The 16,334-nt window shown below is 39.4% G+C and overlaps 1 protein-coding gene across 1 annotated transcript in view; it reads left to right on the forward strand.

Moving 5' to 3' along the window:
* Nucleotides 1-497: 497 nt before the first annotated feature.
* The window catches only part of gnb1a (guanine nucleotide binding protein (G protein), beta polypeptide 1a), a 60,211-nt gene continuing 44,374 nt past the window's right edge, over nt 498-16,334 (forward strand). The window contains exon 1 of the mRNA XM_079826459.1: nt 498-869. The gene's annotated coding sequence lies outside the window, so the exon portion shown is untranslated. The remainder of the gene's footprint in view (nt 870-16,334) is intronic.

Genomic DNA, 16,334 nt, shown 5'->3' on the forward strand with positions numbered 1-16,334 from the left:
TTATTCAGGACAGTACTAAATAAAAGTAATATGCAATTTTTATGATCCCAGATCCCTCTTATTTTGTAAAAAAATATTGAAATTTTGCATATTCTGGAAGGGGAATGAAACTTGTGAGCAGAAATGAGTCTGAGAATCACCAATCGCTGTTTACATGAATTGCCCGTTACAGTTTACATTAATGTTTAAATTAAATAAATGACATTAAAATTCAAAGTAATCACTTTAGTCATTTAAAATACTTTTCGGGTGTAACTGTAATTTGATTAGCACCCATTTAAAATGTAACTGTAATGAAACATTAAATACGTAACTAAGTTAAATGTATTCCGTTACCCCTCAACCCTGATACTAAGTAATGTTATAAATGTACATACAAATGTACAATGTAAATATAAAAACTTTGCATGGTTTACGATGCCGATGAACGTTAAAACGCGTCATATAGCGAAACGTGATTTCGCGCCGACACAGTCGAATGTGTTGCGTGGTGACGCAGGCGCAGCGTGGGGTTTCCCAGCCCTGAGAGCAGGGTCACCGCGCCCATCTCTGCTGTCTGATGGCCGGAGCGAGAGCCTGACACACGGAACGCAGAAGAACCACTCCAGCACCGGAGAACGACGCGCGTGGGACGTACAGAAAGGCTGAATTTGGACCGAGCGTGTGTTGGCAACATTTACCACACGGCGTTTGCGTGAAGCGTGCGTTATTTGGGCTAGAATCGGCGCGGTTGCAGCTGTCGCGGCTGCGGGTTCGGGGAGTGCCGCTCTCCGCTGACTGACTGACGGACTGTCTGCAGGTCGGGCAGCGGTGGATCCCTGTTTACAGTCAATGATAGATACACAACGAACTGTCCCGACAAAACACAGGTCAGTGTTGATCGTCTCTTTAACGGTTGCCTGATTGCCTTTATTTGGCAGTTGTGGGGTGGGGGCCGCGGCTGGACTCACACATTCAGCGGTCCGTCGTTGTGGCTTTTCGTGTCAACATGTGCAGTAAATATCATTAATGGGCCACATACGTGTTTTAGTATGTGTTAACTTCCTCAAATCACGGTCATGTGGCAGAGATGTGCTGTTAGCTGACTAGCAGGGCTCATAATCGGGCTCCATATTCATGTTAAATACTGTCAGGTGATTTCTGCTATCGGTCACTCGCGGTTCCGTCACTGAGGGGATAAACGGTCACTTCGTTTGTATGTTTAAATTTGAATCCCGTGTTTTTTGAGCCTGCATTGGTGCAGATGATGGACAGTGAAGATGGAGGATAAAGCCAAACTAACGTTACCTCCCCCACTTCATCATGGAGTCGCACTGTTTCTGCGTTTAAACATCATCTCTCCCCCTAATAAAGCCTCGACCAAGCTCTCAAACACCGGATGTGGTTCTATGTGTGCGGTCGAAGTGCTTGTTTAATTGGTTTTTAACCCTAAGCCTGTGCTTTTAACGACCTTAAACGGGAGTTAATGGGATTTTCTCGATCTGTTTAACGTGTGTGTTGTGTACGAGTGATTTACGGCTGTGTTCGTGGAGGAAATGTCAATGAGGAAGAGCAGAATCTGTGGGTTTCATCACAGTTGCTGTGATTGTATGTAATAATGCCGGTGTCCGTTTAAAGCGCATCTACTGTCCTGCTGAAACATGTACGCGGACGCGCGCTCGCGTGCGTGTGTGTGTGTCAGCAGTGTGTTTATGTGCTGAATGAGAGAGTGTGTGTTCACGGCCTACAGCTGCTGCAGCCAACAAGATGGCGACTGATGAAGACACAGCCCTGCCTCACACACACTCACCCATCACGCATGCTCTCATATACTGCTAAAAACATGACATATGCGCTCAAATAGCTTCTGTTATTATACAGCTGACACTCAAAGGTCACTTGTATGTCTTAACACGCGTGCACTGTTATACATCTGAAACATTTATGCTCTCAAATATCAGTTCTATAAATCACAGACACAGGGTCACCAGTCCTGCAGAGTTTTCTTCTAAACCTTGCCTGTGGTTTCAGGAATCTAATTGGCTGGTTTAAGTTTCAGTCAGTTTGGAGCTGAACTCTACAGGATATAAACGAATCACACTTTACACACCGAGTCGCTATGAAATCAAAATTGACTATTTTTTTTCTAATGGAATATTGCATTGTAATTCATATGTCTCGTAGTCTTGATTCAGAATAACTTCCCCTCCCTCTTGCAGCGACTTCATGTGTGTACCGGCGTGAGGGCGGGACAACCTGTCACTCACATGAGATCCACCAATAGCAAACCACAACCATCCAATGGACAAAATCAAGCCCCGCCCTACATTTGTTCTTGTTTGAGAAGCATTTCACTCGGATATACGGCACAATAGAGAAGAAAAGACTTGCATGTTGACTCGAACACAATCACGGTCATGAAAATGAATAAAAACTAACTTTTTTTATTTAGATTACTTAAATACTATCGTGTTTAGTGTTAGATAAAAATGGTGGATACAAAAATCTGAATGACTGAAACATGTAAATACTGTGACAAGCAGGTTATAAACAGTAAATTGAGTAGCCACTGTATTTCTGCTCTTCTGTAAGCGCCACCTACTGTCAGAAAGTGAATTTGCATGTTCATTCAGGCAATGTGTGGTTAAAGGGATAGTTCACCCAAAAATTACTCACCCTCAAGTCATCCTAGGTATGACTTTCTTCTTTCAGACGAACACAATCGGACTTCTATTAAAAATGTCCTGGCTAATCCAAGCTTTATAATGGCAGTCCAAAATTTGAAGCCCAAAAAAGTGCATCCATCCATTATAAAAGTGCTCCAGAGGTTAAGAAAGGCCTTCTGAAGCGAATTGATGCATTTGTGTAAGAAAAAGATCCATATTTAACATGTGATAAAGTAAAATATCTAGCTTCTGCCGGACCGCCTTCCATATTCAACTTACGGAAAAAGCGTAACTGGCGGGACGATGACGTCGGACGTAGTGTAGGCGTTGGAACTGCGAGGGGCGTTACACTTTCTGAGTAAAGACTTGTTCACACCAGGGCGATTATCGCACGCGTTTATTGCCGACGTTTAACGTCTTGTGACTAAACAAAGGCCGCCAATGTGAGTGTGCACACCGACGCACAAAATATTATATTTAATATGTTATAAAGTAAAATATCTTGCTTCCGGTGGGCCGTCTTCCGTATTCAACTAGCGCAGAAAGTGTAGCACCTCTCGCAGTTCAAACACTTACGTCCAACGTCATCGTCGCGCCAGTCACACTTTTTTCCGCAAGTTGAATATGGAAGGATGTCTGGTAGAAGCCAGATGTGTTAAATATGGATCTTTTTCTTACACAAACCCATCGGTTCGCTTCAGAAGGCCTTTATTAATCCCCGGAGCCGTGTGGAGCACTTTTATAATGGATGGATGCACTATTTTGGCTGCCATTATAAAGCTTGGAAGAGCCAGGACATTTATTAACATAACTCTGATTGTATTCGTCTGAAAGAAGAATGTCATACACACCTAGGATGACTTGAGGGTGAGTAAATCATGGGGTCATTTTCATTTTTGGGTGAACTATCCCTTTAAATGTACACATTCGCCAAAGAGGATTGTTGTAATAAGTTGTTCTAGTCAAAATCATAGAAATGTGTGATAATAATAGAACGCAGTAGGTTTAGTGAACACGTGAATCTGCAGTTCTGCTGACCCTGATTCAGTTGGAAACACTGACTGACGTTCACATGATCATCCAGTTCTATGAAGTTCATTGAAATTCGAATCTTGTGGAAGCTCCTGATCTCGAATATCTAATGTCTTAAATGTTTAAAATATCTTTTATCTGATCAATGTACAAGATGTACCATAAAAGACAAATCATGTTCTGTGAGCAGAGACATGGAAATCATAGCTGTATAGGTTTAGTAAACTCAGTCATTTTGACATAATTCACAAAATTGGACACTGGAGAGTCCCTTTAGTGCGTGTGAAATATTTTGGCTAATTAGATGATATTTTCAGCTATAGGTTCAGTGCTGTCACCTGCGTTTGACACATTTTAAAAAGTAATTTTGCAACATAGAAGCTGTCTGAAAGTCTGCGGCTTTCATTCGGTCCTGCACATCCGTCATATTTAGAGGGATTTGAGCACATGAGCCTGCTGTAAGGTGGGCTGCGCTTTGTGTCTTATGTAACAAAACGTCATCGTCAGAATGAAATAAAAGCCCTGCAAACATTCACAGGACACTCATGAAAGAAGAGAGCAAAGTCTCTGCTTTTCTTAAATTCCCCCTGGGCGCTTGTTTCACGTCACCGGCCCACAGAAACTGTCAAATACGGCATGAAGTTACTGCACTGTAAAATTTAAGTTAAAAGATTATTGAGGTTTTACAGAACTCTTAAATTTACTTGCAATTCCTGAGTGGACATTGATTCTACACCAAATTTTTTTTAGCATGTGACAAGGCATTTTGGAGAAGAATCCTGCTCCCTTACGCCCTGAAATATATAAAATGCTCAAAAAAGAAATGTATACAAGTACGTTATAACTGTAACCTAGACCTCACATAAGATGTTTTAAAGGGAGGGAACAACTTAAGGCTGATTTATATCTTCTGTGTCTGACCTACGCTGTATCCTCTACACCGCAAGTTACGCGTCGGTTTTCATTTATACTTCTGCGTTGTTGTCCAAGTCAATGTGCAATTCCACATGCCGACCGCTAGTAGGCAGTGTCCACGGGCATGTTGATGGTGTAACTCACAGTATCAAGGCAAAAGCCGAAGAAGAAGCAGCTTGTTGTGTACATTGCTGGACTAGCAGCAGCAGTGATGGCGGCAAATAGATAGCGACTTTTCGCTTGTATCTAATACAAATGAAGCATCTCTAGTTGATAAGTTGAGTTAAATACTTGCGCAAAGTATCTTTTCCACCCTTAGAGTCAAAATTAATTTGAAGCCGCTCAAGTGATTGAGACATTCGTGTAGTTTTAAAAGTGTTCAAATTACAATATGCGCTAAAATGCAAAAAGTACGTAAAGCTTTTGGATATTTGTTGCTTTTGTTGTAATGCGTCCCCCCCCGCCCGATCTCTTTTTATCCCACTTCATGTTTTCAGCCACAGCTCTGAATAGGATTAAATCGTTCCCGTCTGTAGATGGCGGCTTTTAGGATTATGGGTTTGGTCAGTGATAGTGCTGATTTGACTCGTGTCTGTTTTATCCAGCTGTCTCCGCAGTTGACATGCCCTTTAAACATATTTGATCTTTTTTTAATCCTTAAGCAAAGTTCATGCCACTGCGTGCTGTTATGTACTCTAACTGGCTCTAATGGCATATTTTTGTTTGTGTCAGAATTCGTTGTTGAGTTATGTAATCTGTATGAATGACGAGCTTGTAGCGCATCAGCTCATGTTTGCCTTCTCATGGGAGCAAAATCAAACCGGCCAGCTCGCGTTCATCTGAGCCAGGGGTGGGCAACCTTGCTCCTGGAGAGATATCCGTCCTGCAGAGTTGAGCCAATTCGGGTTTTCAGGATTTAAAAGGCATACAATTTTTTTTAAAAAGCCCCAAAACAAAAACTTTAAAGCTGCATTGTAGAACAGTTTATTTTTTACGTTTTGTATATGTTGAATTTATGATTTTAAAATGGCATCACAGAGCTTGATATATCTCGTTCAGTAGTGTCCAAAGAAATTTTGTATGCTAAAGTCTAGTGCGACCACCCCTTTATATTTAAAAATTACAGAGGGGTGTGTTGAAGCAGGATTGGAACTGGACTCACTTGTCATAGTACCAAAATTCAGTGACATTTCATGGTTTTTGGTACCATAGCAAAAACAAAGAGCGGATTCGGACTAACTTAAACACCTCTGATTGGTCGTTAAGTTGATATACTCAACGGATATGTCTGTGATTGGCTTCAATGCTTAACGCTTCAAATACACACTGTAAATAGAAACCTTTGATGCTCTTCACAGAGTACTTACACGGATACACACGGGATCGTTTGAAACAACGGCCTATCAGCACTAGGGTTGGGTTGGCTCTTTTATTTCGAAGGTGGGCCTTATGCACCATATTGGGCATTGCACTTTCTCCCATTCATAAGTAATCGGAGTGCACCGTCTTTCTATATATATTGTATAAAGTCTTTGCTACAGGTACTGCATAAATGCTGGTATCGTCACATATTTAGCATTTCAGTACCGATTTATCAAAATAAAACCGAAATCGCGATTTTAAATCGCAACGGCTGTTTTTTAAAATATATTAAATAAATATATGCACAGCGTGTTTCAGAGCAATCGAGCGGCTCCATCGCTTCAGTAAATGCTGCTCATTTTCTGCAAGCGCTATGAGTTTGAGTCGCTAATGATGTGCAAGTTAAGAAAGTTTTTACTCCAAAATCAGTTCATGGCATCAGCATTAGGATCTGAAGTGGCTTCTTGTCACAGAATGAGGCAGACAAAATATCATTTTGTAGTATTCTTTACTGTAATTAATGCTGTCGTTTAGCATTGCATAATAAATATACTTTATTCTAATGAAAATACCTGAGGTGGCTTGAAAGAACATAGATAATCCATATATTGTCGCCGTCGTGTGTTTGTCTTCATGTTTAACAAGTCAAAGTGTTTCTATTTTCTTTTTATTCAGCTACAGTAATAGCTCAATGCCTTTGTCCATTACATCTGTGAGGCATATTTGGAAAAAAACGTTTGCCCAAAAGTTTTTCTTCATCTTTTTTTTTTCAGATTAAAGTAAGGAAATAATTTCCTGCTCTGCCGCTGCTGATTCTATAGTGTCAGAAGTGGTGTGAAACCGTGTAGTGTAAAACACTGGCACGAACGCACATCTTTCTATTGAGTTGTCCTTGCAGGCAAACAAATGTCTCTTATCAAGAATTGTTCTGAAAGATTCAAGGTGATGATACATGGGGCAACTTTTTTGAGCAATGTTGCTTGGGCACTTTCCCATTGAGAATGTGCAAGAAATTTCTATGTGGATGCTTTAGATAGTTCATTGGCCCTGTGTCTCACCTGGTTGCTCGTTGACGGAAACATTGCTCTAAAAGTTGCCTGTGTATCATCACCTTTAGTGGTTTGAATCAGTCTGAGTCTTTGAATGAACCAACATCCAACTCATTTGATGAACTGTCAGTCCTGGGCATGTATGGGTACGATGGCACGACCTCTCGTGACTCCTCTTTAACCTGAGGAGCGATGCCTGTGCGGTCACACTCATTTCCTCGCAGGTCGTTTGAATACAGGTCTGTTACCAGACCATAATGTGCTGCTTTGAATAAGCAAAGTGGACCGCAGAAGGGCAATACCGTAAGTCGCTGGTTCCACGCTAATATGCTTTTGCATGTGAAAACACACCATTTGCATTTTTTGCTTTCTGTTGACATTGCTAGCGTTGACCTGAACAGCAGCAGAAATGTGCCCGAGCCTGATGGAAAGCCAAGCAGCTGTCATGATTTGCTTTGTCTCATGTGACTGTGTGTTCACTAGAGAGAGCATCAGTGAACGCCCACTTCTTCAGCCACTTCTCTTCTTGACACATTTTTTCCCCCATTCGTTGTTTCCATTGGGATTGCAGTAGTCTTCAACCAGGTCCTTGAGCTCCAGATGAATCACATCACAAACTGTCTATTGCAGCAATATACAAACTTCAGTTCAAAGAGCACATGAGCTACTCATCCTGCTAATGAATCAAAAACTCTACACTACAATGACACTGTGGAAACATTTTTGATTTATATGACGCATTTGATAGTGTTGAGAGGCTTCATTAAGATGATGCTTCATAGGAGTGGTCAGATCTTTAGCCGTGGTTTGCATTTCCATGATGACGTTGACTATTTTGATTGGTGTATTTTTCTGTATAGGATTGTGGTTGGTGCTTCACTAGAAATTCGGCAAATATACCCGTTTTCACATCTACAGAAGCATCTGAGCTTACAGTACATCTATTTTCAGATGTTATACTTTATGGAGGAAGTGCTTAAAACCAGCTGTATAAAGATGTTAGATGCATACATTTTTAGCATTTCCTCCATACGGTATAACATCTGAAATTAGATGTACTGTGAGTCGTTTGCGCATGTGCAGTCGAACGGCCATGTGTTTCATGTGTGACAGAGTTGAGCGTCCAGTGGAACCGGTTTGGTCTGAGACCGAGGGCGGCGTTGATTTGCAGGAAGGATCTGAGCTTGATGAGATCAGTCTGACTTGGTCCTGACAGTTGACTTGTTAAAGGTGCAGTGTAGGGCTGCAGTTAACCATTGTTTTGATAATCGATTGGTTGGCCGATAATTTTTTCGATTAATCGGATAAAAAGCCTGTTTATTTATTTTATTGACAATAATATTATCCACATGCTGTCCTTCAAACAAAAGTGTCAGCTGTGCTGTGAAAACATACATAGTGAATACATCTACCATTACATAAATTAACCATGATTTTACAATGAACAAATCAAATAATAATAATAAATAAATAACAGGGTTGAACACATTGATCAACCGTAGTGAAATTCTTTCCCACTCATATGTTACTGTCATTTCTTTATCCTGTAGAAACGTCTTACATTTATATTAAATTACACGCTGTTATCTTTTTACTCTCATAAAATACTTGAATTACATGTTGACTTGTAAAACGAATTTTAGCGCCTAAAGGAGATATTTCAGCTAAATGAATGTTTTTGCGCTGAATATTAATAGGGTTGGGTACCGTTCACATTTTAACTGGTATCGGTACCCAACGGTACCTTTTTTCTGTACTTTTGGGATGTTTACATAAATAACTGTAAAGAACCTGTAAGTCATTTATAAAAGTGTTATTGACATGCCAGAGCTGCCCTGGTCGCTGTCTGCTATTGTCTGTGATGTTTGTTTACTGTAATATTTACTAGTAAAGCTACTAGGTACTTAATTTAATTCATAAAAACAACCATAATATTATTTTTTCTTTTTAATTTCATTTCTATGAAAAGATTTCCCACAAATTGTGTTATGTATTTTCTGGTAATCAAATGAAGACATAAGACATTAATTTATCTTTTAATTTAAGTAAACTTTTTTTGTCAAACAAAGTGCTGCACAACTGAGATTTATATGGTTAAAATTAAATCATGAAGAAAATTTGTAATTTATAAAAAAAACTTAAAAAAATAAAGTTTTGATAATTTATTATTATTACATTAGTGTTAGTATTATTATTACATTGAGACGTATCTAAATTCTACTGTACAACAGTCATTTATTTGTCAAGTTAGCCAAACTTTTATTTTGACGGGTTGCCATGAATTTGAGTTTCTGTGTGTTTGATATGACGGTAGGTTTTCTCAAATGAAACGGTAAAATGCTCATGAAATGACTCAGTGGCTTTGGAGATGAAGTTTGTACGTTCATGTCCTCATGTGAGAGGCAGAGATGGAAACATGCGACCTTCGCGCGCAATTCTGAGTGAGAGTGTGTGTGTGTGAGGTAAACCCATAGACTGTAAACCGTCCGTCTATGCATTCATTCGCACAGAGACACGCATGATTCGTATTTAAATGGTCTTTTTGCGGTTTAATATTCACAGACACTAGTCTATATCACCAGATTTGTCTCAGGTACCGAAATTTGGTACCGATTGATTTAATGTGAATTCGGTACCCAACCCTAAATATTAATAGTCTCCCTTGCGACACTTGGCGCTCGTTCAGTGAAGTTTAACACAGACTGTCAGGACGCGCTTTGACGCAAAATGGAAATACTTGCGTGAATTAATAACATTTACAGATGAGGATATAACTACTGTTCTCTATATAGATCCGTAGATGTAACCTGTAAAATGAACGCTTTGCTCTGATCACGTACCTTTCCTGCATCAGCTCACTCTTGTTTCCACTCCACTATTTCTAGATGCACATTTTGTCCGTTAAAATGCGTTATTCAGTGCTGTAATTTGACGCGACTGGTGGAAGCTTATCGTGCACATAGGGCAGACCCGACTAATCGATAATGAGAATCGTTATCGAGGATTTTCATTATCGATTATTATGGATTTTATCGACTAGTTGTTGGAGCCCTAGTGCAGTGTGTAGTATTTATGAGGATCTATTGACAGAAATGCAATATAATATACATGACTATGTTTTCAGTGGTGTATAAAGACCTACATAATGAACCATTATGTTTGAATTACCCTATCTGCATACACCGCGGGTCCCCTTTCAGTGAAATCGTCATTTTGCGCCGCCATGCTTCTACAGTAGCCCTAAACGGACAAACTCTCTGCTGTCTCAGACGACCATATCTTTGTCCTGTGTCGGCCACCGTAGCTTCTCTGAGTGCTTCGAAAGGGAGGGGTGAGCCGTGGGCGGTTGCAATTCGCCACCACACCACTAGATGCCGCTAAGATTTACACACTGCACCTTTAAAGCTACACTGTGTGATATTTTCCCCCATCTAGCGGTGCAAAGGTACATGACCATCCAGTGAATTTTAGTTTCTGTTCCTCTCAATCCCGATTTCGTTTTAACTCCTACAGTGGCCGATTTAGTCCAAGATTAACATGGCTTCCAGTTCGACCTCGTCCACATTCGACACGGTGCCATCGAGTGTTAAGACGCGAAAAGCGAAGCTTGAATTTATGGGTATGTCCCTCTTTGGCTAATGTACTTTCAAGATGGAGGGGCAACATGGCGACCCGCATTCGAACCCCTCACCCGTATGTATTTTCAATGGCATATTATAAACTTACGAGAATACTTTATTACTTGAAAGAAGTAAATATACATTAATGAGCACATATATTTTTGAAAGAACTAAGTGTTTTTAGCTAAGAATAAACTAAAAAAGCTTTAAATGTGTTGCATTCTGGCTTACAGTCTTGTGGTAAACTGCTGCAACAGAAACAACATGAAAAATGAGCTTTGTTCCAAAACCTACTGAGCCGCCCTGCTGTGTACTGTCTACATGGGCTGCTACCTGTTAAGACTGCATCCTCATGCTCGTCTAGTTTGAAGCTCCGTGGGCAGTAACATGCAAAGTCCCACTGAGTGTCACAATAGCTTGTTGATAAGCTAATGACGCAATGCTCTGCTAGTAAACATCAGAATACATGCACAGGGATGCACCGATATTGCATGAAATGGGCTTTTTTTTTTTTTTTTTTATTGGATGGAATTTTTTTAATTCTTTTGAGTGTCAATCTGCTATCTTGGATGGACGTTTGCCTGGAGCTTGATGTGGTGCATTCTGGGATTGCATTCTCCCTGAACAGTGCTTATGATGCTGCCTTAGAATAGGACCAACAGAAGCGCGATCATATAATCATTAAAAAATATAGATTTCTCAATTTTAATCGATTCTCATTTTTACGAACCAATATTGACTTCTTAAATCCCAAGAATCGATTAGTCATCCTGTTTTCAGTTGATGAATGAACGGAATATTGTAACACGCCTCCCCTCCAATAAATCACAATAATCTTTTGTGCTTTGTTACTATTGATATGAAACACAGTCTCAGATTTCAAATTACGTCCATTTTATTGCGAAATTCAAAAACATAAATACCGTTTTGGTGCTGTGGCGTGAGATCGCTCTGGCGCCGCTCAGCTCAAGAGAAGTGGCATGTGACCTGATCATCTCCTCCATCTTAATACCAGTTACAGCGCGAAATATGGTAAATTCATTGAATGAGCATCTGAAAGTGTGTTAAAAGTTAGAGTACAACTTGCCGAAATCCGTATCACGTTAAATGACAGTAACATCACATTTACCTCGGAAAAAACATATCCAGTGTCCATAAACTTGTTAGTCAGTGAGAAAAATAAACTCCTAGAGAGGAGCATTTTGAGATTATGCACCATATTACATATTCATTATACTTCTTAATGTTCTCCAATGTTCCATGTATAGTACCTGATATATATCCAAAAAAATCAATATTGAATCAAATTGTGAAATTTGTGTCAATACCCAGCTCTAATAATCATGCTGCTAACCTTTTGAAATGGTGTTTGCTCCCCCATGATGCCTATAGGTAGACAGCTCACAAGGCTTTGGAACAGAGCCACAGTCACATGACCTCTCTTGCTTTGAATTAACTCTTTCCCTCCCAGTGTTTTCTCAAAAGAAGTTGCCAGCCAGCACCAAACTTTCACAAAACTCTCATGGCCCCCAGAATGTTTTATTCTAGCTTCATTCATTCATTCTTTATCAACGCTTGAATGTGAGTTTCATTTATAAAAGTAAAAAATTGAACTAAAAGCTGAGAAGGTCATGTTTTTGGCCAAGACTTTGCCTGGATGTGATTCAGAACGATGATCAAAACACAGATGGAGTAGATCTTAGTAATCAATAAACATGTCAATATAATTAAAAAACTTTGATTTAATTTAATTGATCAAAAATGGTGGTAGTCACATTAATGCACGAAGCTCTAACAATTTAATCTCTTTCAAAGTTAAGAATACTTTAAAAATATAATTCAGTTAACACATTATTGCATTTTTATTGCACAAAAGAGGTTTACTGTATAAATTAAAACATGGATAAAGAATCAGGTTTTTTTTAGAGTACATTTGAGTAGACTGATATATTTCTGTCTTAATTTCTTCAAGTTAAAGATGGGGTAAGTGGTATTTAAAAAATGCTTTATAAAAGGGTCTCGGGCCGAGTACCAAAACAAACGTATAGCCAATCAGCAGTAAGGGGCGTGTCTACTAATGACGGGGGAGAAGAGAGCGCTCAGTGCACGTCATTATTCAAAAGACACGACACAGGACGGACATTAGCCGAGCGACGACAGAAAGAGAGAGATGGCAGATAAAAAACACACGTGGAAGATGTCTGTGGAACAAAAGAAGGCTTGCGATCAGAAGTATCAGCTTTCCAGCGCTGGAGAGAACTCAAGGAGCGAAGGCAGAGGTTGCTTTATTTCTTCTCGTTAGGCGAGTAACATTGATTTTGTTTCACGGAACTAATATATGCTGGCTTTTGCTTGAATATACTCATGTGTCATGTTCGCTTGTTTGTCCATTTGCGATGGTATTGTCGTTCACTTCAGCGAAGATAAAGACCCATTCTTTTCCACATCCTATAAACCACTGTCTGTTTCAAGCGTCAGCTCCGAGAGTGTGTCTGAAAAGAATATATGTTAGTTTCCTTTGGTTCCTCTTTTAGTGATCAATAAAACCCTCTAATCTGGTCATAATTGTAATATGTTCGTTAGTTGGTCTGTCGTGCTCGTGCTATCAAGTTGTTCATGAAAACTGTGTTTGTGTTTTTGGGATGTAAGGGATTGAACATTCGACCTGGATTACCATGGTAACACATTGCTTTCACTTATTGATGACATCGTACCCTCGGCCGGCTGGCACAGCAGATTCCGCCGTAGTCTTTGCCTGGGTTGTGTACGTATGTGTGGGGCGGAGCTATCAAAATAGGGGCGAGACCCTTTTGGGGTAGGGGCGTGTTTTTGGTGATTTGAAATATCAACTTCGGTTACCAGAAAGCACTTGCCCCACCTTTTAAAGCAAACTTTTGAAAGCATGATTTTTCTCACAGAAAATACAACTTTATTTAAAATGTAATGCATGTGTATATTCTAAGTTTATTTTGCTAAAAAAAATAGTGAAAATAAATATTTGCAGGTCAATATACAAACCCTGACAATACATTTATGTAAAGGAAAATCTGTGACTACACTTTAGAGCGTTTTTTTTATCATGGCATTATGTGTTGTCTTTTGTTATTGTGGTCACTATGATGGCTTAAAATAGACGAGACTCGTGTTAGTGGTCTGTAATGGCCCATTAATGGATGCGCTGGCAGAACGATTCTCCTCATGTCATTATGTTCAATCACAAGTGAATTCACCAGAAATCTCTTTCAGTATGTCATGTGACCTACATACTTTTACATGCGCACTTCCCTCAAATCCAGGACAATTATGTCTCAAATGTCCTCTCATTCAAGCGTTCATTCCTCCTGCTGTTTTGTAGAGTTTGATTGTGAATGTCACTGTCCACACTACTACACTCATAACTAAGAACGCTCTGACAGTTGAAGTCTTCATCAGTGAATTAATGAATACCACAATACTGGCGCCCATGTTCAGTGAACAATAGAATTTACCTTTAACTAAAAGAGGAAGTGGATGCTGTGCGATCAGGCCATCTTGAGTTCACTGCATGCTCCTCTGTGCCAAAAAAAACAAGAAACGGAGTGTGTAGTAACCAGTGTTGGGTAATACGCATGAATTATTTTTTTTTAGCTGTTTTTCATGTCTTGATATTCATGCTTTTGCTCTGAATTATGATGCCACCTTTAAATGGAAATAACATTTATTTCCATCAAGAGCTGCATCAGTTTTTGGTCCAGATCTTGTTTTGCCATTGCAAGAGTCCATCACTCTGTAAAGTCTCCTCCAGCACATCCCAAAGACTTCAGTGAATTTAAGCTCTGAACAATTCATGTGTGGAAATTATTCTTCAAGCTCCCTCCCAACCATTCTTTCACCGTTTGAGCCTGATGGATCTTGAGATGTCATCCTGGAATATGGCCATGATGTGTCTTCCTGCATGGTGGTTTTAAGAAATACAAAGCTACAATTAGGGTTGCGCTGTAGCACAGAATACATGCGTTTTTATGCAGGCTACAATATACGTAAAAATATAATGTTGAAATGATATAAATGCATATTTGCCAACAAATATATGAGTGTTATATAATTGGCCTGTCTATTATCAACAGAACTGTTAAAGGGTACTAACACAGTTTCTGCCAGTCTCGTGTTATTTCTTGAGTACCTATAGAGTAGTATTGCTTCCTTCATATCGCAGAAGAGTCTTTAGTTTGATCAGATTTATAAAAAAACAGATGCGCTGTATCGTGCAGTGGGCGGAGCTAAAGAATCACAGACAGACACACACACACACACACACACACCAGGGCTCCAGACTGCGACTAAAATGGACTGCGACTAAAAATCTTAATTTGCGTGTGATTTTTGCTGAGATCTCCACTGGCGACCATTATAATTTTCATGTTATGATTAAGAAATTGCGTGCCTTTTTACTGCATGTTCCGTGATGAGTAGCCCATCACATCTTTTGTTGTTGGCGTAATAAAATGAGACATGCAGCGGAAAAAAAAACTCACTGGGTTGAGTGGCAAAATATGAACGGAGACAGCAAGGATCAGCTTTCTGTGTCAGAAATGCGTGTCAAAACTAATAAGATCAGACCTCATCTCTATCGAGCAACAACACTGACGACTGTGCCAGCATGAGAGGGATGGAAAAGATAGCTTGTATATCATATCATATGTAACGTCAAATTTACCTCAGAAAAGACATTCAATGCTCATAAACTCATTAGTTGGCTAGAAAAATATCTATAGAAAAAAGAATTTCGCTAAATAGATGCAGTGCATCACTATCATGCACTAGTCCTTATATTTTTACTCAACTGTTGTCTACATGAGAAGGAATGGAAGAAGCTAAAAATTAAATTAAACACGCCCATATAATTGCATGTAAAGAGCTGGCTTTCACCAAATTTCTCAAACTATTTATCTGCCTTTTACCAAACTATAGCCTACTCATTGGCCAAATGATGCTGACATTATTATGGTCTGTGATCCTGGTTCAGATTCTGTGTAAAGAACGATTGTTCTGATCCACATTTTCAGATTCCGACTCTGGCTCCAACTGAAACAGTAAAGCCCTCTACATAATTTTTTACCGTTTACAAATGCTTTATAAGCCTTGGACACTGAAGTTAGTGATTATGGTGTTTGGCCTATCACAATGCACTGGGTCTGTTGGCCAGTCACTCTGAGCTTTTTCGGAAGGCGGGGCTTTGTAGAAATCTGTGCTTTTCAGACAGACTGGGAATAGAGGAGCTACAGTAATGTATAGTGTATATAATGTATTTTGAACATTTAAAGCATGTTAACCTATACTATTACTCCCAAATAATCAAGATAATGACCTTTAAAATGGCATCACATGGCCACTTAAAGAGAATGAGAGCTCCTGTGCGTCTGTGCTCACGTGCTGTCAAAATTAAATTCCCATTTCAGACTCTTATCAGCCAAACAGAAAAACTTTTTGGCTGATGCCAATAATTAAAAAAAACTGCCAGGTAAATATTTTTGTTGACCTCTAGTAAAAATGTAATTAAATGAGCATGTTTGACACAGACAGAAGAATATTCAGTCTTTTTTTTCATTTATATGCACCAATATAATCACACAATAAGGAAGAATATTCATCAATATAAATGAAAAATCTCTATTGAAGACTTCTGTGAACATGTTTGACTGATGACAAATTGCTGAGTTTTGAATGCATTT

This window comes from Gobio gobio (assembly GCF_949357685.1).
Source record: "Gobio gobio genome assembly, chromosome: 10".
Taxonomy (NCBI): Eukaryota; Metazoa; Chordata; class Actinopteri; order Cypriniformes; family Gobionidae; genus Gobio; species Gobio gobio.